This window comes from Dermochelys coriacea, chromosome 6 (assembly GCF_009764565.3).
Source record: "Dermochelys coriacea isolate rDerCor1 chromosome 6, rDerCor1.pri.v4, whole genome shotgun sequence".
In the NCBI taxonomy this organism is placed as follows: Eukaryota; Metazoa; Chordata; order Testudines; family Dermochelyidae; genus Dermochelys; species Dermochelys coriacea.
This window is the reverse complement of record NC_050073.1, coordinates 106,636,313-106,661,913: the sequence shown is the minus strand read 5'-3', so window position 1 is coordinate 106,661,913 and position 25,601 is coordinate 106,636,313. Positions and strand designations below refer to the sequence as shown.

General features: G+C 41.9%; 1 long non-coding RNA gene across 2 annotated transcripts; it reads left to right on the top strand.

The window, feature by feature from the left end:
• The first annotated feature begins 3,997 nt into the window (after positions 1 to 3,997).
• LOC119857457 lies at positions 3,998 to 24,800 on the top strand. Of its 2 annotated transcripts, none has more exons than XR_005293590.2 (4): positions 3,998 to 4,090; positions 10,529 to 10,672; positions 22,094 to 22,263; positions 24,160 to 24,800. It is a non-coding gene; the product is annotated as an uncharacterized LOC119857457 (long non-coding RNA). The 2 variants fall into 2 exon arrangements; XR_005293591.2 differs by lacking the exon at positions 24,160 to 24,800 and adding an exon at positions 23,359 to 23,555.
• Positions 24,801 to 25,601: the final 801 nt, after the last annotated feature.

Sequence of the window (25,601 nt, the reverse complement as noted above, 5' to 3'; positions counted from 1 at the left end):
CACCTATTGGCATTTTATCTGAGAGTGGATGGATGTGATGGTCCTAACCAAATTTTGCTGAGAACTTTGACAGCTGCCAAGTTTTTTTTGTCCACTGTTGGGATCTATCTTAATCTGTTTTTTCTAATCTATAATTATTTTTAAATTTGGAGCGATGGATTAAGTTTGCTCTCATAATTTACACCAAAACTGGAAAAGAAAAGTTTTATTACACACACACTCTCTCTCTCTCTCTCAGGATGCCTTCCTTTATTTTGTGTTTCTATGACTCTTGCCCTTTTGTACCAGGATGCCCCAGGGACTTTTCATAAAACAATTGCCATGACAAAGCAAGAGGCCTGTCAATTATGGTCAACTGGCAGAACAGCTAGGCAGGTAGGGAGCAGAGACCTCTCACTTACTGCACACTAACTGGTTCACTTTATAGTTATCCTCTTCTCTTCTCCCCCGCTTCTTTGTCTCATCCTCCTGTTGCCACTTGTCATGACCTAGACTCTTTGGGGCAGGGATTTTCTTTTTAGTGTGTGTCTGTATCATGATTAGCGTGACAAGGTCCCGATCAGAGACAACACATAACTGTTGATAGTGGAGGGTGGGGGGCACAATGTAAAGGTTCTGGTGGTATGCAGTGGCCTTCAGGGCAGGGCATATAAACCCTGGCAGAAATTTGGGGGGACATGTGACTCCACATGCCAACCCCACATGCATCGCCTCTGGTCCTGATTCTTGATTGGTATCCGTAGGTGTAGCTCCAATACAAATAAATAAGGGAACTAAGAGCTTGGTGTGAGACTGTGGTTGGGCCCTGCAAGATGACAGGAAAGTCACAAGAGTGGAAAAAGGTTTCAGAGTAGCAGCCGTGTTAGTCTGTATTCGCAAAAAGAAAAGGAGTACTTGTGGCACCTTAGAGACTAACAAATTTATTAGAGCATAAGCTTTCGTGAGCTACAGCTCACTTCATCGGATGCATCCGATGAAGTGAGCTGTAGCTCACGAAAGCTTATGCTCTAATAAAGTTGTTAGTCTCCAAGGTGCCACAAGTACTCCTTTTCTTTTTAAGAGTGGAAAAATTGAATACACATAAGTGAAGCATGAACTCTGGGAATGAAAACTGTATATTCTTGATTAGATGAGCCCACAAGCAAAAGCTGCTGCTGGGGCAGTCCTAACTAATCCAAATGGTGTTTATACAGGGCATGGCTAGAGGAATTATTCAAGCATGGCCACATCTTCAGGGCTTATTTTACAGCACACGTAAGTATTTTGTATTCTCTCCAAAGCTACTGCCATCACTTTCACCACTTTTTAACCAGCATTCCTGAGCTAGTAGGAATTAGAGATGGGAAAATCCTATTAGTTCCTATTATTCTTCCAACTACTAGTGCAGGACTGTTTCATATATTATTTAATCAAGTGCTCTGTCCAGTCTAGTTTAGATGTAGTGGGGTCTGCAAAGTGCCATCTATGCCTCTCAATAAACATTCTTATGGTTGAAAGAGATTTTCATAGTATTTCTTTACTTTGAAAATGGCTGTGGCTTTTTTCCTTTACACCCCCTCCCTCCTTTTCACCATTAATAATAACTACCTCTTATATAGTGCTTTTCATCTGTTGATCTCAAAGCACTTTACAGAGGGCAGTATCTTTACCCCCATTTTACAGATGGGAAAACTGAGGCCCTGAGTGGTGAAGTGATTTGCCCCACATAGCCTAGTGGCAGATCCAGGAATAGAACCCAGCTCTCCTGAATCCCAGCCCAGTGCTCTATCCATTAGACCATTCTATTAGTCAAGCCTATTTTTTATTCCACCCAACTATTCTTCTTTTTTGCCTTTCCTTCTTTATAAGCACGGATGCCTATAATATATATTATGGCACAAAGTTTTAGCTTTGTGACTCCTATTGATATTAGTGGCAGTTATAGGTCTAACACTCAGCATGCAACTTAAAAAAAAATAAGGACTGGGGCAATTTACACAAAGGGGCAGGACCCTGACTGAACACTGTGGACTCTTAGAAAATAATAAGCCTGCTGCATACATGTGGTGATGTCTGTTTTAGTCTTGTGGGAGAGGAGTGTAGGTTGAGGTCTGGGCTGCTCTCCCTGAGACATCCTACTTCTCTGCTCTATTTGCTTTCTATTAGGCTTGAAAAGGAAATGAAGCCTGTTAAATAATTTCAGAGTGCCATTCTCTATACTTCATTCCTATTTTGCAATTGCCAGCTCCCCATAATTCCTAATGCTAAGATGTCTAAAATAACACTCCTTCCATTAAGAGAACCAGGGCCAAAGGATCATGGACCACATTGACTGACACAGAAAACCTGTGTCAGAATAATTTCCATTGGGTGTTTGATTGTTTGGGAGGTCCAGCACAGTTTCTTCTTGTGCAAGAAGTCTTCCTAAACCAGGAGCTAAATTTGCTTTCCTTCCTTCATGAAGGCTTTTAAAAATGCAGTATTGACACATGGGCTCTCATTTGCAGCATGTCTCTAGCTGATCTCTCAAATGCAAATTTTTGCACAGGCAAAAACAGACTCATGTTTTTTACATGCATACAGACAGCTACACAGGCAAGGCAAGTAGCTGGGCACTCAATCTGTGTATGTAAGTTTAGGGCCCTAGCTGAAAAATTTGGCCTGTGCTGACCACATTACCCAGGAATGGTCATTGTAGTTTAGGTTATGTATATCTTATTGTTAGAATGCTCGTAGCACTGAGACCAAACCAAAACACAAGAACCACGAAGAAGGTCACCTCTGGGTCAAGAGCTGAATTTTGCTGCCCCTGCTTGAATCGGTAATGGACCAAACCAACTCTCCCCTTCCCAACTTAAATTTGGAAAAGTTTGCATCTGGATCTGATTTGTGTGTTCTGTCCCATCGCTAATGATTGTATGGTCCTTATATACTTTTTATCCAGTCCTCTGTATCTTTAGGTAGCTGGAGGGAAGAAATACATTCTTATTTTCAATCTTTTGCCCTTTTTTTTTTAACATTCAAATGTATAAAGTCAAACTGGGGAGCGTCTCCCTGTCCACATGAGAATTGTGGGCTTATGTTGTTTGGCTGAATCTCCTTGATATGGGTAGCACCTGTGTATTTCCAGTATCTTGGAAATTGAATACCATGCTGAGCCCTTACTCCCAATGGTTTTGTATTTATTTAAATGTATCCTCAAACCATCACTTTGCTTCATCAATCCCATGTGACATAGAAGGATCTTTGCTGCAGTGCTGCATTAAATCCACTGCTGTGACGTGTTAATAAGCAGGCACAGAAAGGGAGTTAATACAGAGCAGGTCTCAGGCTTTTTCACATGAATGTAGGTCCCAACAGAGCATTTCTCAGGGACAGCTCACCTCCCAGTTCCAATCACATGGGCGGCCTCACCACATGCAACTCTGTAATGTCTCTGTGGCAGCTATAGTGATTGCTTAGAAGGAAAACCAAAATGCATACAATAAATCTTTTTAATGCAACACAGCAGCTGGAAACAAGGAAAAGAAAACAGCACCATATGACCAGCCAGCTGTCTGTGGACCGACAGTAAGTGATCTGTGGGCCATCCGTGGCCTATGCACCACAGTTTGGAAATTGCTGGTTTAGAGAATGGGCCATGTGAACATACTACACAAAGCCTGTTTTTACGCAGTTGTGCTGCAGTCTTACCTCCTAGTGCTTTGCATTTCTATTGCCTCCCTCTCTCCCTTACCTTGTGTTTAGCCTGCCCTGTATAAACTCTTCCAGACCTTTTTACCTCTGTACCGTCTTCCAGTCTGTTCCTTAAACTCTCTCACTAGTGGGGTGTGACATACTTTGCATTGTTACCTATTGTGTATCTCTTCTGTGTGGTACAATAACAAGCACAAGCCCCTAACTGGGGTTTGTCAGAGGCTGGCTGGCCCTTTTAAAGGCAAGCCATGCTCAGCCTTGCCTGTGACTTACCTGCTAGCCCCCTGCTAATGGTGATTTGGCAACTTAGTGCTAAGCATTTCCCAGCTGCAGAGAATCAGAGGGACTACTCAAGCAGAGCTGAGAAGTCAGTCTAGGGGAGAGAGACCATAGAGAAGTCAGGACTCTTCTGCAGGTAGGAGAACCCCCCACTTCTCCCAGGAGCAGTGTCAGACTCCTGTGGGGTGGCCCTGAGACTAGAGGGTGGATCTGGGTTCCCCTAGCAGACCCTGAGGAAGGGACATGCAAATCCAACTGAAGGAGCAGGTTAGGCTCCTGTGGGGGGGCCCTGAGTGAAGGCCAGTAAGAACACTGCAGTGGAGCCCAAGAGGGGCAGAAGAATTATTATTGGGATGTTTATCCTGGCCTTTCAGTTGGACCGTCTCTTACCCTAGAAGGGGACTGAACTTAGTGTCTTAGCTGGATGGCCAAGCTTTGGAAGACCAGGTGAGAGGCAGATGGCCTGCAGCAGGTTCTGGAGACAAAGGCCCTTGCAATATTGTACCTGATACAAGGGGATGCTACAGGTGGTGAGTTTACTGCCTTATAGGGTGCAAAAAATGATCATTCTAATTTTTACTTACATAGAAGTATAGGTATGTAAAAGAGTGCCTTTGACATAAACGATAAAATACAATCATACACCTCCTAGTTCCAGCTGCCTTCTCAAAGCAGAAAATAACCAGTTTAAAAAATACTAGTCTAGCTGTCCAATAATAAACTGTAAGAGTTTGTTAGCAATGGGCAAATGTTTCAAGGTTTGAAGAGTCCATTCAGCTGAGCATCAAAAGGTTCAGATGATTCACTGAAATGTAGTCAAATCTCTTTGATCAAGTAACTGGTATTGACACTGCAGGAGAATAAATGCCCTTTGTTGCGATTTCTGATAATTCCTGGTTCCAGCCAGGTTGGAGAGGTCGGGTACCCAATGAATAGCCTTTGTTACAGCATTTTGGTGTGGTCTTTCTGGTCTCTACCCAAAGCAGTTGTGTACATAAATACAAGTAAGAAGTTAACTGAATGCTAGCAAACCTAAATATTTTGGTGCTAGTTTTAGGTGAAAGACTGGGTTAGGTCTTTTTTTATTTGAACCAATTTGCCCTCTTGAACTTGGGCCCAATTCAGCAAAGTTCTGAAGTCAATGGGATTGGACACTTTTTTTATTTCTTCATTGAAGGTTCTTTAATTCTTTATGGGTTCTCCAGTTTATTTCAGAAATCCTGTATTGCCATTATCCTTGACTTCCATTCTAAACCTGAGGAATGGTCCAGTGGCTAAGACACTGGGCTGGGACTCAGAAGCCATGTGTAGAGCTCTGATGACTTAAGTCATTCCATTTTGTAGAGGATTTCTATCACACATAATATGGTGACTCTCTCCAGGGCAGTCCACCTCTGGGGGCTGCCATCAACCTGGGAAGCCCTTGGTCCCTGACTGCAAAGCAGGCTGGCAGGAAAGGAAGCAGGTTGTTTCAGAACTTTTCTGTCCAGCTCTGCTACAGATTTTCACAATGACCTTGGGTAAGTCATTTTGTCCCCAGTCCAGCAAAGCACTTAAACACATGCTTAACAGTAACTTGATTTCAATGGAACTACTCAGAGATTTAAAGTTAAGCACATGTTTAAGTGTTTTGCTGAACTGGGACTTTAATCTCCCCTGCTGTAAAATGGGAATCCTGCTGCTATCTCACAGGAGTGTTTGTAAGTATATATGTACTGATATTTCTCAGGTGTTCACATTGTGTGGTGGTGGATAATATATTATAACAATACCAAGGGGCACAGATAGAGCTACTCTGCTGTATGTCATCCTTAGTCCCTGAGTGCCACTTAATACTGATGTGCACAGACAAAGCATGGCAAACTTGAACATATTTTTAAGCTGTTACTGGCTCTGCTATTCTTTTTTCCCCTGTTAAATGGCAGCAGTTTATAGCTGGCCAGAAACTTTTTCCTGAAACTCATCTAGAGATGTTTTGCTTTTAGAAATCTAAAACTTGAGTCAACCTTATTCTGTTTAATGTCTCCACGAGTAACTAAAGTTTAAATCCACTTTATGGTCACCATCATTTATTAAAGGTGATTGTAAACAGGACTCTTTTTCTTCACTTTTATCTCAATTTTATTGCTTTTTTGAAGTTTATTAAAATTAGGATTTCTAAAATCCTCTTTATTTTGCAATCTTTGTTGGACTGTATCCTCAGTTTCTCTGGAAGTTACAATTTTGGCTTTTGTGGTATTTGGACAACATTTTCTTTAAGAAATCCCTTGGGGGAAGGGGGAGAAATCTTGACTTCTAAAAAGTTGGGGCATCAATTTCCCAAACTCTTGTTTTTTTCTTCTATGTTGTCCTTTCAGACAGCACAATAGCAATAATATATTTCCAGGGGAGCAGACCTGGTCTGTGCTTCTCTTGAATGTGATCCAAGACTTAATATCCTGCTCCCTTTCTAAGAGCTGGATCCTTAATAAGCTCCTGCCAATTAGACTCTTTTTGGATGGACTATGTCTTCCTCCATGTGCCTCCCATGAACAACGATAATGTGTGAAGGATAGAACAGATGAGAGTTAGGCCCAGATAGGTGCCTGCTCTGAATTTAAGGGTGTTCAAAAATAGGAACCTGGATATGAATTTTGCAGATATTTTTCCCCTCTGTAAAAATTAGCTGAATCAAACTACCCAGATCCAAACTCCCTTAAGTTTTTAGGTATTCAAAATCTGTATCCAGCTCCAGATTTGGGGCCTTATTCTCCTCTGATGCCAGTTTTAAACAGGATTTGCCATACTGAATCAGACTAATGGTCCGTTTAGTTCAGGATCCTCTCTCTGACACTGGCCAGTGCCAGCTGCTTCAGAAAAAGAAATCTTGTATTGTTAGTTGGGGATTAGCCAAGAAAGTTTCCTCCTAATTCCCAAAAGTTAGAGGTTGTCTTGTGTCTTGAAGCTTTATATCCTTTTCTAAGCACCTTTTTAAATACTAAATAACTCTGCACATTCTTATTATCCATATACAAGTTTACTCCATTGAGTTCTTCTTGATTTGCACCATTGTAAGTGAGAAGCAAATCAGGCCCCCGGACTTTGCAGCTTGTTCTCCTCTCTAAAACAAATTCTCTTAGCAAGTTGATTAATTTCCCTGCCACAACTTATAAGGCATCCAAGCAATGTATGGATTGCCACAGTTAGCCTCTATGCATCTAAGGTCCTTCAGAGAGCATTCCAGTAAGATTGAGAAGAATACTCAGAAAGTTTGATACCAATGGAGCCCCTTAGACAGATATACAGTCTTGTTTTAGACTTCCAGTATAACCTTGGGTAAATCTCTCTGCCTCAGTTTCCCCTCCAATAAAACAGGGATGCTAATGTCTACCTCCTGGGGGTGTTTGGAAGGATTAATTTATTAATATTTGTAAAATGCTTTGAAATCTTTTCTATCTTACCGAACACATTTAAAATTGTCTATACTGTTCTTATCAGCCTTCCCCTTTGTCAGTTATCTTTTCCCATGCTGCAGGACATGGCTGGGAAAAGCCCTCTTTGGGAAGCAGAGAGAGTGACAGAGAATTCTGCACAAGCTCAGTTGGCTGGAACTCTTGGAAGAAAGCCCTTCTGCATAGATCAATGAAGCTCTGCCTGAAGGATTAATATTAAGAAACATTAAAGCATTTTAACACAGGAAAAACTTTGATTTCCCGCCCCCCGCAGCTCCTTGTTCTCGGAGACCATGGCATTGTGGGTGTTCAGTGCCTCTGAAAACCAGACCGCTTATTTAGACAACCAAGTTTGAGAAGGTACAGGCTCCACACCAAACAGGTGTAAGTTAAGCTCTAAATGAGTATTGAAGACTTGCCCCTCTCTGTAGATTCCCAAATACCCCTCCCCCCAAGTTAAGGTTCACCTGCCATATGCCAAGCCATTGGCTCAGCAAGTCTTTTGCTATTTTTGTCCCTTCTTTAGGGAGGCAGCTTGCCTGCTTAACTCAACTCGTAATTCTAAGATCATGGTCTGCATGTCTTCAGGTTTGCCACATGTAAAACCCTTCTGACTGCATGTATATTGTTTCACTCTTGGAACCAATGATCTGTAGCATGAGGGCATGACCTGGACAGAATGACCCAAGCCTGGAATAAGGAATTGCAGCTAAAATATATATATTTTTGTGCTACCAATACGGAAATGTGGGCATTTTACATTCATAAAAGATAAAACTTTCACCTCAGGGAGTGAGATATTTATATTTTCTACCCAATAAAAATATGTACCTCAAAAAAATAAGCAAGTCTCAATACTATAAATATCCACCATGTTTTGTTAGCTTCTGGGTGAATTATAATAAAAATTTATTTAAAAAATAGAACTAAGTTAAACCACAATTTCTGATCCAAGGAGGAGGGATGACCCCTTTAATTCCTTATAAAACAGGACAGGATTGAGAGGGACATCTGTTTGATTTTTTTTCCTCTCCCTGCCCCCATCCCCACAAAAACTGCAAGTCTATGGACAGAACACTCTGGGAGGGATGAATAAATCCTGCATAGCCCACAACTTTTATTTATTTTAATTATAATTTCAAAAGTGTCTAGGGTGAAATCCTAGCCCTATTGATTTCAGTGGGGTCAGGATCCCCTGTCCCCAACACTTTTAGATCTGTATTGTATGGGCTTGATCCTAATCCCACTGAAATGAATGACAACATTTCCATTGACTTCCATAGGCTTTAGATTGGACCCTAACTACAGCACTTGTGTTAGCACGCCTTACTCAGAGGTGTTCTTCCAGTTCAGGACAAAGAATAAAAGAGTCCCCCAAAGGTCCATCAGTACTTGTGTGGAACAGCCTAGTGATCTCTGTTGTGGCTCATGGAGGAGTACTGTTGTATAAGAAGTAACAAAACAGCCTTTGTGTAGAGCATAGAGCAGTACGTACTTACAAAAGCCACAAGACAACTTTTCAATCTATTTATAAAAATGCTTGCAAGTCTCATTTCAAGGTGGGTTAAAGATTCTTTCTTAACTCAATATTTGTATCTAGAATACTGTAACAAATAAAAAGGGGCGGGGGGGGGGGGAATGTCCAACAAGCAAAGGACATGCAAATTCACTGGGTCTTGCAAACTCTTGTTCTCCTGGCCACCAACTGACTCTTGGTTGCCTGCCAATAACTTGCAGTCGCTATTTCTGCTCGATTTTGTTCATTCCCTCCGAGCTGCCTTTACTTTTAGACTGCATTGAGGTTTCACCTCTTCCAACCTATATCAAAAGGTCTTGACGCAGTCCTACATACAAGCTGTATAAAAAAGGAATGAATATTTTGCCTTATGAAATATTGGCTAATGGATCCAAGTCATAAAATACTTATGCTTTTTAATAGAGTGACTTCTGGTATGTTATGATGTGTTATTATTTGAAGCCAAATTCTGATCTCATTTGTACGCACACAGCCCTATGTACTACAATGGGCTTGTATGTGTGTAACTGACAGCAGAATTTCACATAATACTTTTAAGGTTTATAGCAGAATATTACACTATTAGCCAGGTTTTTATTTTTCTTGCTAATCATCCCACCTATTCTACTTGCAAGGTGTTCACTGACATGTTTTCCAGAAGAACTACTTCAGTTTAATCAAGACTGTATGGAAAAATAACTAATAATTATACCTATAGATCTTGTATTGTCTAATGGTAGAGTACAAAAGCAACTTAATAAAAATGCTGCCATCAAATCAAAGATTAGATTTGAAGTCAGAGAGATTGCTAGTGTTGCTACTTCATCCGCATTTATTTGATTATGGTAAATTCATGTATCTATTTCCTGGGAACTGCTGTTGTCAGGCAATTATTTATATATTACCATGCACGGCACTTTATAATAGGTAGGGTGTGCCAAAGAATAGAATTCCTCTCTTGACAAGATTATAACCCAGGGGTTATACAATACAGTGCAAAACAATAGGCAGGTACCAAGTTAATGAATGTAGAACATACTGTAAAGCTGGAATGTTTTGCAGAACAGGTGAATTTTGAGGAATTTTTTGAAGGAGAGTGCTGGCTGGATGCTAACTGGGAAGCCTTTCCAGGTGTGGGCTAGCATGGACCTGGTGAAAAGGCATAAAGATTATGCCTATATGAGGGAAATTTCTAAATATTTCCCACTGTTGGTTCAGCTCCACTGAAGTTAGTAAAGTTGGAAGACCTAATATAAGCTAAGGTGTTTAAAAACACCAGTGGCAGCTATCTACAAAGGCTCCCAAATTTAATACTGGCAGTAAGCTGAACAAATATAGACAGGACGACGGAGCAGACAGGAGTGAAGTCTGGGTGAAACAAAAGGAGTGGGAGGGAGCACAAGAGATGAAGTACAGCCTGTTCCTAAGCGGAGTAAAGCTGTACATAGTCCAAAATACAATACACAGTATATAATTGAAAAAGATGCCTAGACTGACCAATAACCTTTATGTTCCTTAATTTGTGTGCGCCAAGCAGTAGGATGTTCTGGTCATTAAGGAAATTAACTTTTTTAAAAATTTTTAAAAAATTTTTTAATTACAAGCTGCATTTTGTCTTTGTTATTAGATGGGGTCGGTCAGGTTACTGAAATAATTATTGTGCTCTGCTTGGCACTGGTTAAAGCTTAACTGGAGTAACTGCATTCAGTTCTGTATGGGGAAAAAAGACACATGGACCAATTGAAGAGTTTAGAGGAGCGCAACAAAGCTGGTAAGAAGTTTGGCATATAGGATCTAAGTGTAAAGGTTAAGATAACTTGGCATCTTTAGCCTAAAGGAAAGACAAGTGTGCATGGGGGACATAACAGGAAACATAAAGGAATGTTTTAAAGAGGACAAGGATCAATTATTCTCATCAGTCACTGAGGATAGGACAAATAATAATTGGCTGAAGCAGGAGGGAAGTTTTTAGGTTAAATATTAGGCAAAACTGTAGAAGAACTGTTAGACGATGGGACAAGCTGCCAAAGGCAGTTGTGCAATCGCTGTTGTTGGAGTTATTCGAGGCTAAACACCCATCTACAGGAACAGTTTATAGAACAATTAAATGAATCCTGCCACAGAGCAGAGGGGTGGTCCCTTAGAGCCCCATTGATTCTACAATTTGGTTATGTATCCAATTTCTCTAAGTTGTTCGGTTTTTTCCCTTTCCCCTAAACCCTGGAGTCTATTTCAGTCTTCATTAAAATCAATTGGAGGGGAGGGGGAGAGAAATCCGGCTTTTTAAAGATACTCTTTTGGCTGTCCAGAAAACTTTGAAAAACATAAAATATCAACTGATTTGCAATCATGTGATTCCTTTTAAGACTTTTGATCTCTCAGATTTCCTCTCTCTTCTATTGTGCAATCTCCTTTTTCTCCCTTTGGAAATGTGGGGACTAGGAAAGAAGGGGAGAAAGCACTTAATAGAATTGCAATATTTTATTCCCTGGCCCCCTCTCTCCTCTTTTTAGCAGCAAAATTTGGGATTGCAGTCTTAAATTATTCCTGGAAATCACTGACAATATGCTTTTCCTCATTTCTATGTCTACTACCTGTAAATAAATGATCTGTCAGATAGTGAGCAAATCTTGCTTGCTTGCTTGTGAGTAGTTCCATTTAGAGAATCAGTCCCCATCACTTAACTGGTACCAACTAGGAGTAACTCCAAGTAGAGTTACACTGGTATAAAAATCACATAGATTCAGGCCCATGGACTTCAGTGAGTTGAGTCAATGGGATTTGGCCCAAAGACTCAGTAGGACAGATCCTGATGTCAGATGTATGATGCGCATCAATGCATATATCAAAGTATCTGTCACCATGCTTGCAAGCAGAGCAGAACTTATTTTTAAAGATATGTTGCACTGTTCTCTGTACATCTGAGATTACCATCTATTTGACCAAATGACAGTCATGAAGAGGAAGCTATTATGTGATACACTGTGGTGATGATAAAAAGGCCAGTGAACTAACTTATATCGCTAGCAGTTCATTACATATGCAGTTATAAACCAGCAAGCTGAGCTTGCTTGTTTTTTTCCATTAGCATTATAGGTGTAAAAACACAGCATTTTAGTGTTCTCTGAGAGATGGAATAGGGTTCAAGCACTCACTGTGGCAGACACACAGCTGTTCTTAGGGTTAAAAGAAAAGAATTAGTAAGGATTTAACATACCACCAATAACAGCAGAGTCAAACCAAATCTCTCTCTCCTGCCAAGACTGAAATTGCTGAACATGATCCCCTCCCCCCCCCCCAAGCATGTTGTGTTTATCACCAAGCTAGAGTATTATCTCTGCAAAACGAGGATATATTTGTTATGGAGATTATCACTGTTTGCCAAATCAATAGAGAGAGAAGGTGGGTTGGTCCAGTAAAAGATGTTACCTAACTTCCGTTGGTGAGAAGGACAAACTCTCGAGTTTACACAGAGCTCTTCATCAGGTCTGGGACCTGTGCTCAGAGTGGAACAGATTGTCTAGCACAAGTTAACACATTTCAAGAGACCATTCAAGGTGAAGAGACCCATTAATGCCTGGGGGAAGGAAGCTTTCTCTCTAATGGCTACAATAACATGTCCAAATCAATAAAAATATAAACTAGAGTAGGCAATGCCAGTATAGTGCGATGCCCCTTAGGGTTGTGTTAAATCCCTAAGCTCCTCCACCCTTTTGTCCAGTGTTGTGTTGCAATGAGTAAATTGGGGACAAGATTCTGCACCTGACGCCCTCTGGAGGGGTGTGTGGAAGGGCTGCACTCACAGGAGCCCCAGCCACACAGAGGTTTTGGGGGGCCTGGGCCAAAAGCTGAACCTGAGATCCTTCTAAAAAAATGACCACTGGTGGGAGAATGAGCCCACACCACGCTCGCCCTACAGCGGTAATTCCTGTCCCACAGGGCTAGGTGTTGTGACCTGGGTGGGGGTTGCCCAGATCTATTCATGGCAGCAGTAGCTCTGTCACCCTTGGAAAGGGTGTAGCATGCTCCAAACTCCAGGCTGGTCAGCTCCCTTGGAAGTGGAGAGGAAATGAGGAGCCCCATTTATCCCGGCCTTAATACCCCTGCATGCAGCTAGCAACTGTTGGGGCAGTAACAGAAACTCCACCTCAAGTCCCTGCTACCACCCCAACAGTCTAACCACAACCTTGTCTCAGTAAGATTCTGTTCAGCTCCTGCACGGCTGTTCAGAGAAGGAGGAGTTTCTCATACACCCCTTCCCTCTCCCCATCCTTGCACTCAAGCAAAACGGAGCCAATTTATGGTCCTGTTTGTGGCAAGTGCTGTCCCTTATTTTTCCTTAAAGTGACATGTGCACTTATGGCACCATATAAAGAAGAAAAATCTCTGCTGAGAAATTTTTAACATAGATACTTTTAGAAACATAGATTTTGGTTGATGAACAAAATAATAGGTGAGAGATAACACATACATCCTTATAGACATTATGTAGCATACACATCTAATAGAGAAGAGAGGAAATTATTCTTTTCTTTTGTAGTGTATATTAATGTGTCTATGTTCACAAATTCATCCAGTGATCTTAGAGCTATAGCCCCTTACTCAGTATCTGTTATCTCACTTCTTTGTCTTCCTCCTCTGCCTGGATTAAACCACATGTGGATTTAAAGGGAAGGGACATCTCCTCCCTCTATTGGTAAAACTAAGTAGACGGGAGAAACCAAGGAATAAGAAATATCTACGTCAGAAAAACGGTTCATAGGTTAGCACAGAAGAGAACTTAGATCATTGCGTTTAGGAATAAGTGGCAAGTCCAGCTGTAATAGCTTGCAGAAGACTGTCACAGCCCTTTTGCCGTTATCTGTGCCCCTTCTGTTCTGCTAGGAGCAAAGGTAACCCAGTATTTCTACTCCTGCAACATCTGGCCCCTTTGCAGCTCAATGTGAATTCACAAGAGCGAGTGTTCTATGCCACCATTAGATGAGTAGATATTATCAATTTCTGTTTGGTGATAGTTTTAAAGGTGGATCCAGCTACGAGAGGGTAGAGCAAGAAAAGCAGGCACCACTTTGGGGGGAGTGCAAGCAAGGCATAGGAAAATCACTCCAGAGATATCTTCAGAGACTAGTCAAGACAAAAGTTACAGCACAAGCATTTGGAAGGGGGCCACTGCAAACAACTTGTCCTCATTCCAGTTGAGCAACTGTAGGCAGGGACATTTTCAACACAGGCCATTTAGGGACAGAAGGAAAGATTGGATGGCATTAAAAGCAACTGCACAAATACACAGGCCTGTGAAGATGTGGCCACCAGCCATGCATATTCAGAACAACCTTTCCTGCTTTTTTTTCCCTCCCCTACGGTCCCTACCTCAGAAAGGGTCACACCTATTGCCAAACACATGACATACCAGAGATTGGCATAATTTAACCTTTGACTGAATCACTTTTCTTAACTGGGGCTCATACTGAAGAGGGAGCAGGAGTGAGGATGAGAGTGGGGGCGCAGAGAGTAGGGGTAGAAAGAAATTTTAAAATAATCAATGCACCAGAGGGAAAAGAGGCGCTTTCCTTTGGTGAAATATTCACCCTCTGATCCTTGGTTTTAATGGGCTGAGGAAGAGCCACAGTGACAGTCCTACATATTTTTTGAGGAAGTGCTGAGGTGGTGGTGCCAGTTCATTGAAGCCTTCTCTTTTCCCCCTATTCACAAGCTGCCCTCCCTCAGTCTTTCCCCTGGCATTTCAGAGACAGCTCAGCTTGTTTTAAAACTTCTGCTGCTCTCCCCACTTATGTATTTGTTCGACATAAAGAAGAACACAGTAATACCAGGGTATAAAATATATCGGAAGGACAGAATGGGTCGCGCTGGTGGGGAAGTGGCACTATAGTGAAAGAAAGCATAAAATCAAATGAAGTAGAAATCTTAAATGAACCAAACTGTACCATAGAATCCTTATGGATAGTAATTCCATGCTTGAATAATAAGAATATAGTAGTAGGGATACACTACCTGCCGACCACTTGACCAGGATGGTGATAGTGACTGTGAAATGCTCAGAGAGATTAGAGAGGCTATAAAAATAAAAAACTCAGTAATAAGGGGGGATTTCAGCTGTCCCCATATTGACAGGTACATGTCACCTCAGGACGTGATGCAGAGATAAAGTTTCTTGACACCTTAAATGACTGCTTCTTGGAGCAGCTAGCCCTGTAACCCACAAGAGGAGAGGCAATTCTTAATTTAGTCTTGAGTGGAGCACAGGATCTGGTCTAGGAGGGGAATATAGCTGAAATGCTTGGTAATAGTGACTACAATATAATTAAATTTAACATCTCTGTGGTGGGGAAAACACCACAGCAGCAGCACTGTAGCATTTAATTTCAGAAAGGGGGACTACACAAAAATGAGAGAGTTAATTAAACAGAAATTAAAAGGTACAACGCCAAAAGTGAAATCCCTGCAAGCTGCATGGAAACTTTTTAAAGACACCATAATAGAAGCTCAATTTAAATGTATCCCCCAAATTAAAAAACATAGTAAGAGAACCAAAAAAGTGCCACCATGGCTAAACAACAAAGTAAAAGAAGCAGTGAGAGGCAAAAAGACATCTTTTTAAAAAGTGGAAGTTAAATCCCAGTGAGGAAAATAGAAAGGAGAAACTCTGGCAAGTGAATTATAATAATATAATTAGGAAGACCAAAAAATAATTTGAAGAACAGTTAGCCAAACCCTCAAAAAATAATAGCAATTTATTTAAAGTACATCAGAAACAGCCAGCTAAACAACTAGTGGGGCCACTGGACGACTGAGATGCTAAAGGAGCACCCAAAGATAAGGCCATTGCGGAGAAACTAAATTAATTCTTTGCATCGGTCTTCACAGCTGAGGATGTGAGGAAGATTTCCAAATCTGAGCCATTCTTTTTAGGAGACAAATCTGAGGAACTGTCCAAGATTGAGGTGTCATTAGAGGAGGTTTTGGAACAAATTGATAAACTAAACAGTAATAAGTCACTAGGACCAGATGGCATTCACCCGAGAGTTCTGAAGGAACTCAAATGTGAAATTGCAGACTACTAACTGTGATATGCAACTTATCATTTAAATTGGCTTGTGTACCAGATGACTGGAGGATAGCTAATGTGACGCCATTTTTTAAGAAGGGCTCCAGAGATGATCCTGGCAATTACAGGCTGGTAAGCCTGACTTCAGTACCAGGCAAACTGGTTGAATCTAAGAACAGAAAGAATGGAATAGTCAGACTCATAGATGAACATGGTTTTTGTAAAGAGAAATCATGCTTCACCAATCTACTAGAATTCTTTGAGGGATCAACAAGCATGTGGACAAGGGGGATCCAGTAAATATAGTGTACTTAGATTTTCAGAAAAAAGAAAAGGAGTACTTGTGGCACCTTAGAGACTAACAAATTTATTAGAGCATAAGCTTTCATGAGCTACAGCTCACTTCATCGGATGCATTTGGTGGAAAAAACAGAGGAGAGATTTATATACACACACAGAGAACATGAAACAATGGGTTTATCATACACACTGTAAGGAGAGTGATCACTTAAGATAAGCCATCACCAGCAGCACGGGGGGGGGGAAAGGAGGAAAACCTTTCATGGTGACAAGCAAGGTAGGCTAATTCCAGCAGTTAACAAGAATATCAGAGGAACAGTGGGGGGGTGGGGTGGGGGGGAGAAATACCATGGGGAAATAGTTTTACTTTGTGTAATGACTCATCCATTCCCAGTCTCTATTCAAGCCTAAGTTAATTGTATCCAGTTTGCAAATTAATTCCAATTCAGCAGTCTCTTGTTGGAGTCTGTTTTTGAAGCTTTTTTGCTGAAGGATAGCCACTCTTAGGTCTGTAATCGAGTGACCAGAGAGATTGAAGTGTTCTCCAACTGGTTTTTGAATGTTATAATTCTTGACGTCTGATTTGTGTCCATTCATTCTTTTATGTAGAGACTGTCCAGTTAGGCCAATGTACATGGCAGAGGGGCATTGCTGGCACATGATGGCATATATCACATTGGTAGATGTGCAGGTGAACGAGCCTCTGATAGTGTGGCTGATGTGATTAGGCCCTATGATGGTATCCCCTGAATAGATATGTGGACAGAGTTGGCAACAGGCTTTGTTGCAAGGATAGGTTCCTGGTTAGTGGTTCTGTTGTGTGGTGTGTGGTTGCTGGTGAGTATTTGCTTCAGATTGGGGGGCTGTCTGTAAGCAAGGACTGGCCTGTCTCCCAAGATCTGTGAGAGTGATGGGTTGTCCTTCAGGATAGGTTGTAGATGCTTGATGATACGTTGGAGAGGTTTTAGTTGGGGGCTGAAGGTGATGGCTAGTGGCGTTCTGTTATTTTCTTTGTTGGGCCTGTCCTGTAGTAGGTGACTTCTGGGTACTCTTCTGGCTCTGTCAATCTGTTTCTTCACTTCAGCAGGTGGGTATTGTAGTTGTAGGAATGCATGATAGAGATCTTGTAGGTGTTTGTCTCTGTCTGAGGGTTGGAGCAAATGCGATTGTATCGTAGAGCTTGGCTGTAGACAATGGATCGAGTGGTATGATCTGGATGAAAGCTAGAGGCATGTAGGTAGGAATAGCGGTCAGTAGGTTTCCGATATAGGGTGGTGTTTATGTGACCATCGCTTATTAGCACCGTAGTGTCCAGGAAGTGGATCTCTTGTGTGGACTGGTCCAGGCTGAGGTTGATGGTGGGATGGAAATTGTTGAAATCATGGTGGAATTCCTCAAGGGCTTCTTTTCCATGGGTCCAGATGATGAAGATGTCATCAGTGTAGCGCAAGTAGAGTAGGGGCCTTAGGAGACGAGAGCTGAGGAAGCGTTGTTCTAAGTCAGCCATAAAAATGTTGGCATACTGTGGGGCCATGCGGGTACCCATCGCAGTGCCGCTGATTTGAAGGTATACATTGTCCCCAAATGTGAAATAGTTATGGGTGAGGACAAAGTCACAAAGTTCAGCCACCAGGTTAGCCGTGACAGTATTCGGGATACTGTTCAGTTCCCCCACCCCACCCCCCACTGTTCCTCTGATATTCTTGTTAACTGCTGGAATTAGCCTACCTTGCTTGTCACCATGAAAGGTTTTCCTCCTCCCCCCCCGCCCCCCGCTGCTGGTGATGGCTTATCTTAAGTGATCACTCTCCTTACAGTGTGTATGATAAAACCCATTGTTTCATGTTCTCTGTGTGTGTATATAAATCTCTCCTCTGTTTTTTCCACCAAATGCATCCGATGAAGTGAGCTGTAGCTCACGAAATCTTATGCTCTAATAAATTTGTTAGTCTCTAAGGTGCCACAAGTACTCCTTTTCTTTTTGCGAATACAGACTAACACGGCTGCTACTCTGAAACCTTAGCTTTTCAGAAAGCCTTTAACAGGGTTCCTCACCAAAGGTTCTTAAGCAAAGTAAGCTGTCATGGATAAGAGGGAAGTCCTTTCATAGATCAGTAACTGGTTAAAAGATAAGAGACAAAGGGTAGGAATAAATGGTCAGTTTTCAGAATGGAGAGAGGTAAATAGTGGTATCCCCCAGGGGTCTGTATATTCATATTCATAAAAGCTCTGGAAAAAGGGGAAACAAAATGAGGTGGCAAAATTTGCAGATACAAAACTACTCAAGATAGTTAAGTCCAAAGCACAGTGTGAAGAGTTACAAAGGGATCTCACAAGGCTGGATGACTGGGCAACAAAATGGCAGATGAAATTTAATGTTGATAAATGCAAAGTAATGCACATTGGAAAAAATAATCCCAGCTAAACATACAAAATGATGGAGTCTAAATTAGCTATCACCATTCAGGAAAGATCTTGGAGTCATCAGGGATAATATTCAAAACGTGCTCAATGTGCAGGAGCCGTCAAAAAAGCTACCAGAGTGTTAGGAACTATTGGGAAAGGGACAGATAATATGACAGAAAATATCATGTTGCCTCTATATAAATCCATGGTATGCCCACAGCTTGAATACGGCATGCAGATATGGTCACCCCATCTCAAAAAGATATATTGGAATTGGAAAAGGTCCAAAAAATGGCAACAAAAATGATTAGGGAATTGGAACAGTTTCCCTATGAGGAGAGATTAATAAAACTGGGACTTTTCAGCTTGGAAAAGAGACGAGTAAGGTAGTATATGATAGAGGTCTCTACAATCATGGCTGGTGTGGAGAAAGTAAATAAGAAAGTGTTATTTACTCCTTTTCGTAACAAAAGAGCTAGGGATCACCAAATGAAATTAATAGGCAGCAGGTTTAAAACAAAGGGAAGTGTTTCTTCACACAATGAACAGTCAACCTGTGGAACTCATTGCCAGAGGACTATAAGGCCAAGACTATAACAGGGTTCAAAAAAGAACGAGAAATTCATGGAGGATAGGTCCATCAATGGCTATTAGCCAGGATGGGCAGGGATGGTGTCCCTAGCCTCTGTTTGCAAGAAGCTGGGAATGGGAAACAGGGGATGGATCACTTGATGTTTACCTCTTGTGTTCCCTCTGGGGCACTTGGCTTTGACCTCTGATGGCAGACATGATACTGAGCTAGATGGACTTTTGGTCTGACCCAGTAGGCTATTCTTAAGTTGGCTCTAGTGCCTCGTGGGTTGGGGAAAGGATATAACAGGACTAGGGTGCCAGCCGTGACCAAGGCTTGTGCTTCCTAAGGACAACTCTGGACAGCTATTGTCAACAGATATTTTAAAACTGCTTTCCTCCTCCCCCATTTAGTTAAACCTCACAATATAATTTAATTCAATGAAATTTTAGCAGGAGGAGTCTGGCTGGTACTCAGGTGGGAAGCCATTCATCTCTAGGTCACTGATTTGAATTTGCTGTACATTGTGGGTAACCACAAGCCATTCCCTTCTGATAGCAGTTCGTCCTATATGCAAAATATGTAGGTATTCTCAGATCCTAGGCAATATATCTAGATCATGAAAGATAATAAATGGGCTGTAGAGACAGAATTACTCTCTCATCTCTCCAAGGCTAATAATGAGGCACATTGGTGAAGGTATGTGAGGCTGTCTGCATTGCCCCTACCCTAGGAGAGGTACCTGTTGGGTGAAGAAACTGAGAACTTCAGTCTCTTGTGCTGAGGATCCAGCACATTTAAACAGTATTAATTTCACTTATATTTGCAAGCGCGAAACAAAACAGCTATTAGTACAGGGATCTTAAATGTGTTAGTGGTGTTTCCTACTGGTATTGTGTACTTATTAATAAGGCTAAGCTTTTGTCACAGATATTTTTGGAAAAAGTCAGGGACAGGTCTTGGGCAATAAAAAAAAATTAACGGAAGCCGTGACCTGTCCTTGACTGTCACTAAAAATATCCCTGACAAAAGGGATAGGCGGATTTAGCACCCACTGCTGCTTGGGCTTCTGGTCCCGCACTTCTGCGGTGCGTGGGAGCTGCAGGGACCTCGTGCCCACAGGGCTGGGCTGCTGAGGAGTCTCCTTGCCTCCAGGGGCAGTTGGGAGCTGCGGGGGTCCCCCAGCGGCCTGCAGTGGCTGGGAAGCTATGGGGTCCCCCCGCTGCCACTGGGCTACTGCAGGGTCCCGCCACTGCCCGCCATGGCTGGGCGAAGGCTGGGAGCTGCAGGCATGGGACTGGCTGGGAGCTCCAGCCCTGAGGCAGAAAATGTCACGGAGGTCAATGGAAGTCACAGATTCCATGACCTAATCAAAGCCTTGCTTATTAATACTATATCATAATTTATATCTTCAAAATGCTGTCCAAATTTGAACAAATTAATCCTCCCATCATTCCAGGAGACAAGTAATCATTATTATTTCTGACATGATATAGACACATCTAGGTGGAAACTACTCCATATAAGTCCACTAAATTCTATCTAGTAAACAATAATTCTTGAGGCTTGGATCCAGCAAAGCACTTATGCACAAGCTTAACTTTAGGCACATGAGATGCCCCTTTGAAGTTAGTAGGACTTCTTGCAGGTGACAGAGAGACTCATGCTTAAGTGTTTTGCTGGACTGAAGCCTTGATTAGGAACCACTGGGTCCTATTTCTCAAGAAAGTTTATAACAGGGACTGTATTTCATTGTACTTGTATGACAAACCAAAAAACAACAACAAAAAAAAACCCCACCCCACTCCCACAAAACCCAGTCACCCTAAACTAATAACTGGGATATCTGGCTTTAACCCTTTAATTAGTATTAAATTCATCACTAGTCAGAAGCTGACTGGAGCGATAGCCTGCACAAGTATTCCATCCTACTCCTGTGGTACTTGGGTTGTACTACTTGGGTTTCTGAAATAGAAAGAGCTCAGAGCTCCTTGGAGCTGTCTCCATTTGGCACTTGGACATGAAGTCCCCTAGAACATAGAGGTCTTTCTGTGAAAGAGGAGACAGCCCTGATTTCTTTTCCTTTACTCACCATCTCGGAAGTACCTCAGCCTCTTCTTTGTTGCACTTATTCATGTACAGTTTTTCTTTTCCTCTTATCTATTTTCCATGTAATGGTTTCTGGTGGGGGGCGGGGAGGGGAGGAAGGGAGGAGAGAAATTGTTCTTTGGCAAGCCAAATTCTACAGAACACAGCACATCTTGAATACTTGGCTGCTCTTCAAACTTCCTCAAGAGGCTGTTAAAGGGCCCCAAGAAGGGGTAAGGCATTATCAGCTCATTTTTAGCATGCCAGAGTATATTCTTTTACACATCTAGCGACATGATGTGTTGCATCACAGTCCACCTCAAGAGCCCAAAGGAGATCATGAGACAGTGCCTAAGGAATATCTGATGTCATCTATGCTACAAGACTGTGTAGTTGATAAATGAGCAGCTGTGCAATTTAGCCATAAACGTACAAAAGTAAAGACAGAAGTTAAACATTATGTTATCTGCCAATCATCCATTGTTCAGAGGGAATATCCCGAGTAGATGACTGTGGTGGGGTGTCTTAAAAATATATGCATAACTGCTGGAAGTGGGCCCTTTGACACCATTTGGGATTAAACTGTTGGCAGCAGAGACTTGCGTACTCAGAGTATGATGTGGCTCTGTTTCACAGCTTCCAGCCACAAGGGAAAGAGAGATTATATAATGGGAAATTCAGTCCGTTAATAGAATCCAGAGCACTGGAGAAAGTTTTCTTTCAGCTTTATTTTATTTTATTTTATCTTTTTTGTAATGCAGGCTTAATGGCAACATAATGTATCATCTAAATTGGAAGCAACATGACATCAAGATAAGCTGGAGGATCAGTTGATGCAAATTGCCTTATGTTAGCAAGATCCCTTGTACTCCCATTGAAATAACTCACTGTACTTGAGTATGAGAGAAGGTAAAACACAACTGGATCCCAGGTTAGGCTTCTTTTACTTATTTAGTAGCCTATACACAGTGGTTCCCTTATTCTAACAGAAATGTTTTTCAAGCAATTTGCTATCTGAAAATGGTCTTGCCACTCTAATCTTCCAACCCTCGTGCTTTTTCAACGTTTGCCAAGAAGCTGAGACATAGAACAGATTATGATTTCAAACTAATGCCTATGGTGCCTGAGATGACACTTTTCTTTCTGTCTCGTCATAGCTCCCCTGTGGGACTGTAAATGTGTGTCGTGTGCATTTCCCTTGTATCCTGCGTCTCCCTCTCATTTTCTGTGTCAGACTGGATTCACCTTCATAAGTCCCTTGGGGTCTAAGCAAGGTATAAGGATATTTAAGGGAAAGGAGAGAGAACTACATATAGGTGTTCCTGGCTGGGTAATGTCATTTCCCCCTGATATTAAATATAGTATATGAAATAGGCTAATATTAAGATTCAGGAACTGATGGCTAGGCTGTGGGGACCCATTTATCAAGGTATTTGCTTCTACTGATTTTTTTTTGAGGTGCTAATCCCAGGGGCCAAATTCTATCTCTAGTTGAGCATAAGCATGGGTCTCAGAAGTGGAGCAAGTGATGCAATTCTGAGCTTGACCAAACAAACAAACAAACAAAAGACTTATCCTGAGATGTGCAGGATATGGTGCTATACCATGACAATGTCAGTAAATGGAACCGGTCTCTGAGAAAGTGGGTGGGGTATTCTGAAGCCAGGAGTGAATTATATATTGCTACCTGGGAAAGGTGCTTATAGATACTATTCATTGCAGAAAATTTAATTTTGGCCATAACTTGCCTAAGTGAGCCATTAATAGGTATTGCCAAAACAGCTTGCTGTGACAGTGAGTGTATTACATTCATATATACTGTGGTGTTGCTTCACATCACTTCCTGGCTTACTGACTAAATGGGAATTTAACTTTTGAAGTAAGCTCCCAATCTATCACAAATATCCTCTGCAGCTCATTAGAGAGGAATAAGTGTCATTTTGTGCTATGTCTGATATGTGTGGCAAGCAGCCCCATGACAGTCATCCCACCTCTGAAACTGTTCTTGGTCATCCTTTTTTGTCAGGTTCTGACAAGCCTCCCCAATAAGAGAAGGCCTGAAGCACAAGTGTTGTAAAGGGCACAAGGAGAATGAGATACACATGCTCACAGGAAAGGACAATGAGACGCAACATGCTGTTACAGCCCGGTGCTATCAGAAGGAACTCAATGTATCCAACCACAATGGTGGTTGTGAACTACTTCTGGCCATGAGAACTGCAGGCAGGAGCACTGAGATAAAATCCATTTCTTTGCAGATAAGGGCATGTTCCGGGATGGAGACTGTCATTGTGGGGAATACTAGACGGTTTGCATGACCAGATGGGCAGCAGGTTTAATGGGCAGCAGGTTTTCAGTCGGCAGCAGGTTTAAAACAAATAAAAGGAAGTTCTTCTTCACACAGCACACAGTCAACCTGTGGAACTCCTTGCCTGAGGAGGTTGTGAAGGCTACGACTATAACAGGCTTTAAAAGAGAACTAGATAAATTCATGGAGGATAGGTCCATCAATGGCTATTAGCCAGGATGGGCAGGGATGGTTTCCCTAGCCTCTGTTTGTCAGAGGGTGGAGATGGATGGCAGGAGAGAGATCACTTGATCATTACCTGTTAGGTTCACTCCCTCTGGGGCACCTGGCATTAGCCACTGTCGGTAGACAGGATACTAGGCTGGATGAACCTTTGGTCTGACCCATTATGGCCGTTCTTATGTTCAAATGTGCAGACACTGCTCACATCCTGGAACATGCAGCTTTCGCTCTTTTACATATGTATCTCCTTTTGGGGAGGGAACATTTGGCCACATGACTTTTTTTTTTTTCCTTTAGAAAGTGGATTAGGCACTCATCCTATTCCTGAGTGTTACATGGTGAACTCCTCCAGTATTAATTACTGCATCTGAAGAAGCAAATCTCTGACACGCGCAGTTTCCATTTGGATCAAATGGCACATGCATTTTGGAAAGGGGGCCTTATTGAAAGACAGACATTTGATGCAATAGTTACTTTCAAAAAAAATCCCATTTTGAGCTCTTGTTCTTTTACACTGATGCACAAAAATAACAAATGCAACCAAACCCGCCTCCCTCCCCCAGACAAAAACCAAAGCCCATAACAAGAAAGCCCCCTTCCTGATGGTCAGCCAAAAATGGAAAAAAGTGAACAAAGACGACCTCTAAAGGAAAACAGCAGCCATGGGGACATATGCAGTGAGTTAAGGACACAGCGGCAGCTACACTGACAGAAGAAAGATGACTCTAAAGTATAAGTCAAAGCCCTAATATAATGGTAATGTAGCTCTTCTTCCCTTGAATTACTTTTGGTATTTTAGTTTATTCTTTATTAAAGTTCTGTTAAAACACACTTCCAAACTTTTTACAATCTGGATTGTCTTTTTGCAACCACAGCCCTGCCCAATTGCCACTGTCAGAAACTCTTCCCATACTTTGACCAAATCATGCAGATTCATGGCAGTCTATTGCACATGAAGAGACACGTGCTTGAGCAGGAAGAACCATGCATTCCACCCACCTTGTCAGAACTGGGCCTAGTCCCACAGAAATTGGTAATGGGTACACTGAAAAAGTTTGTTCCACTACCTATGATCAAGTCTCGTGCCATTCTTGACTGTTCCAAGTCAGCAAAGTAAGCCTTGGCTGATTGTTGACAAGAGGATACCCTGAAACAGTCCATAGTAGGCCTACTGAAAAAACAAACCAGGGGGCCTGACTTTCAGAGATACTATTTACCCACAACTCCTTTTGAAGTTAATGGGAGCTGTGGCTGCTCAACAACTCTGAAAGTCAGGCCCTACATTCACTGCCAATCATCTTGCTGACTACGATGTAGACCCAAACTTCTCTTTCCCAGGTGAAATTAGCAAGAATGATTCCCCCAACACCTGGCCTCTGCCTATATTCTTGGCACTGTATTCTTGGCACTGCCTACTTCAGGTTTAGTCCAAGTTGACACGGATGCAGCGCCGGATGCATTGATGGATGACCCCTGTGTGATATATAAAGATGGTCTCTAAAATAAAAATTGTAGAATAGGCCCTTTCAGTACTGACTACAAATATACAAAAAGCCCTGAAATATTCTGAGATCATCACCATTCTTTTTCAATAAGCTGATGTCTGTAAATGCATACATTTGATGATAATGTCCAGAGACTGACTAGGGCAGACTAGCTGCTATGTTAAAAGAAATATTGAAATTAACCAATTTATGCAACAGTTAAATACAAAATACCCTCCCCCGCCTCCTTCCCAC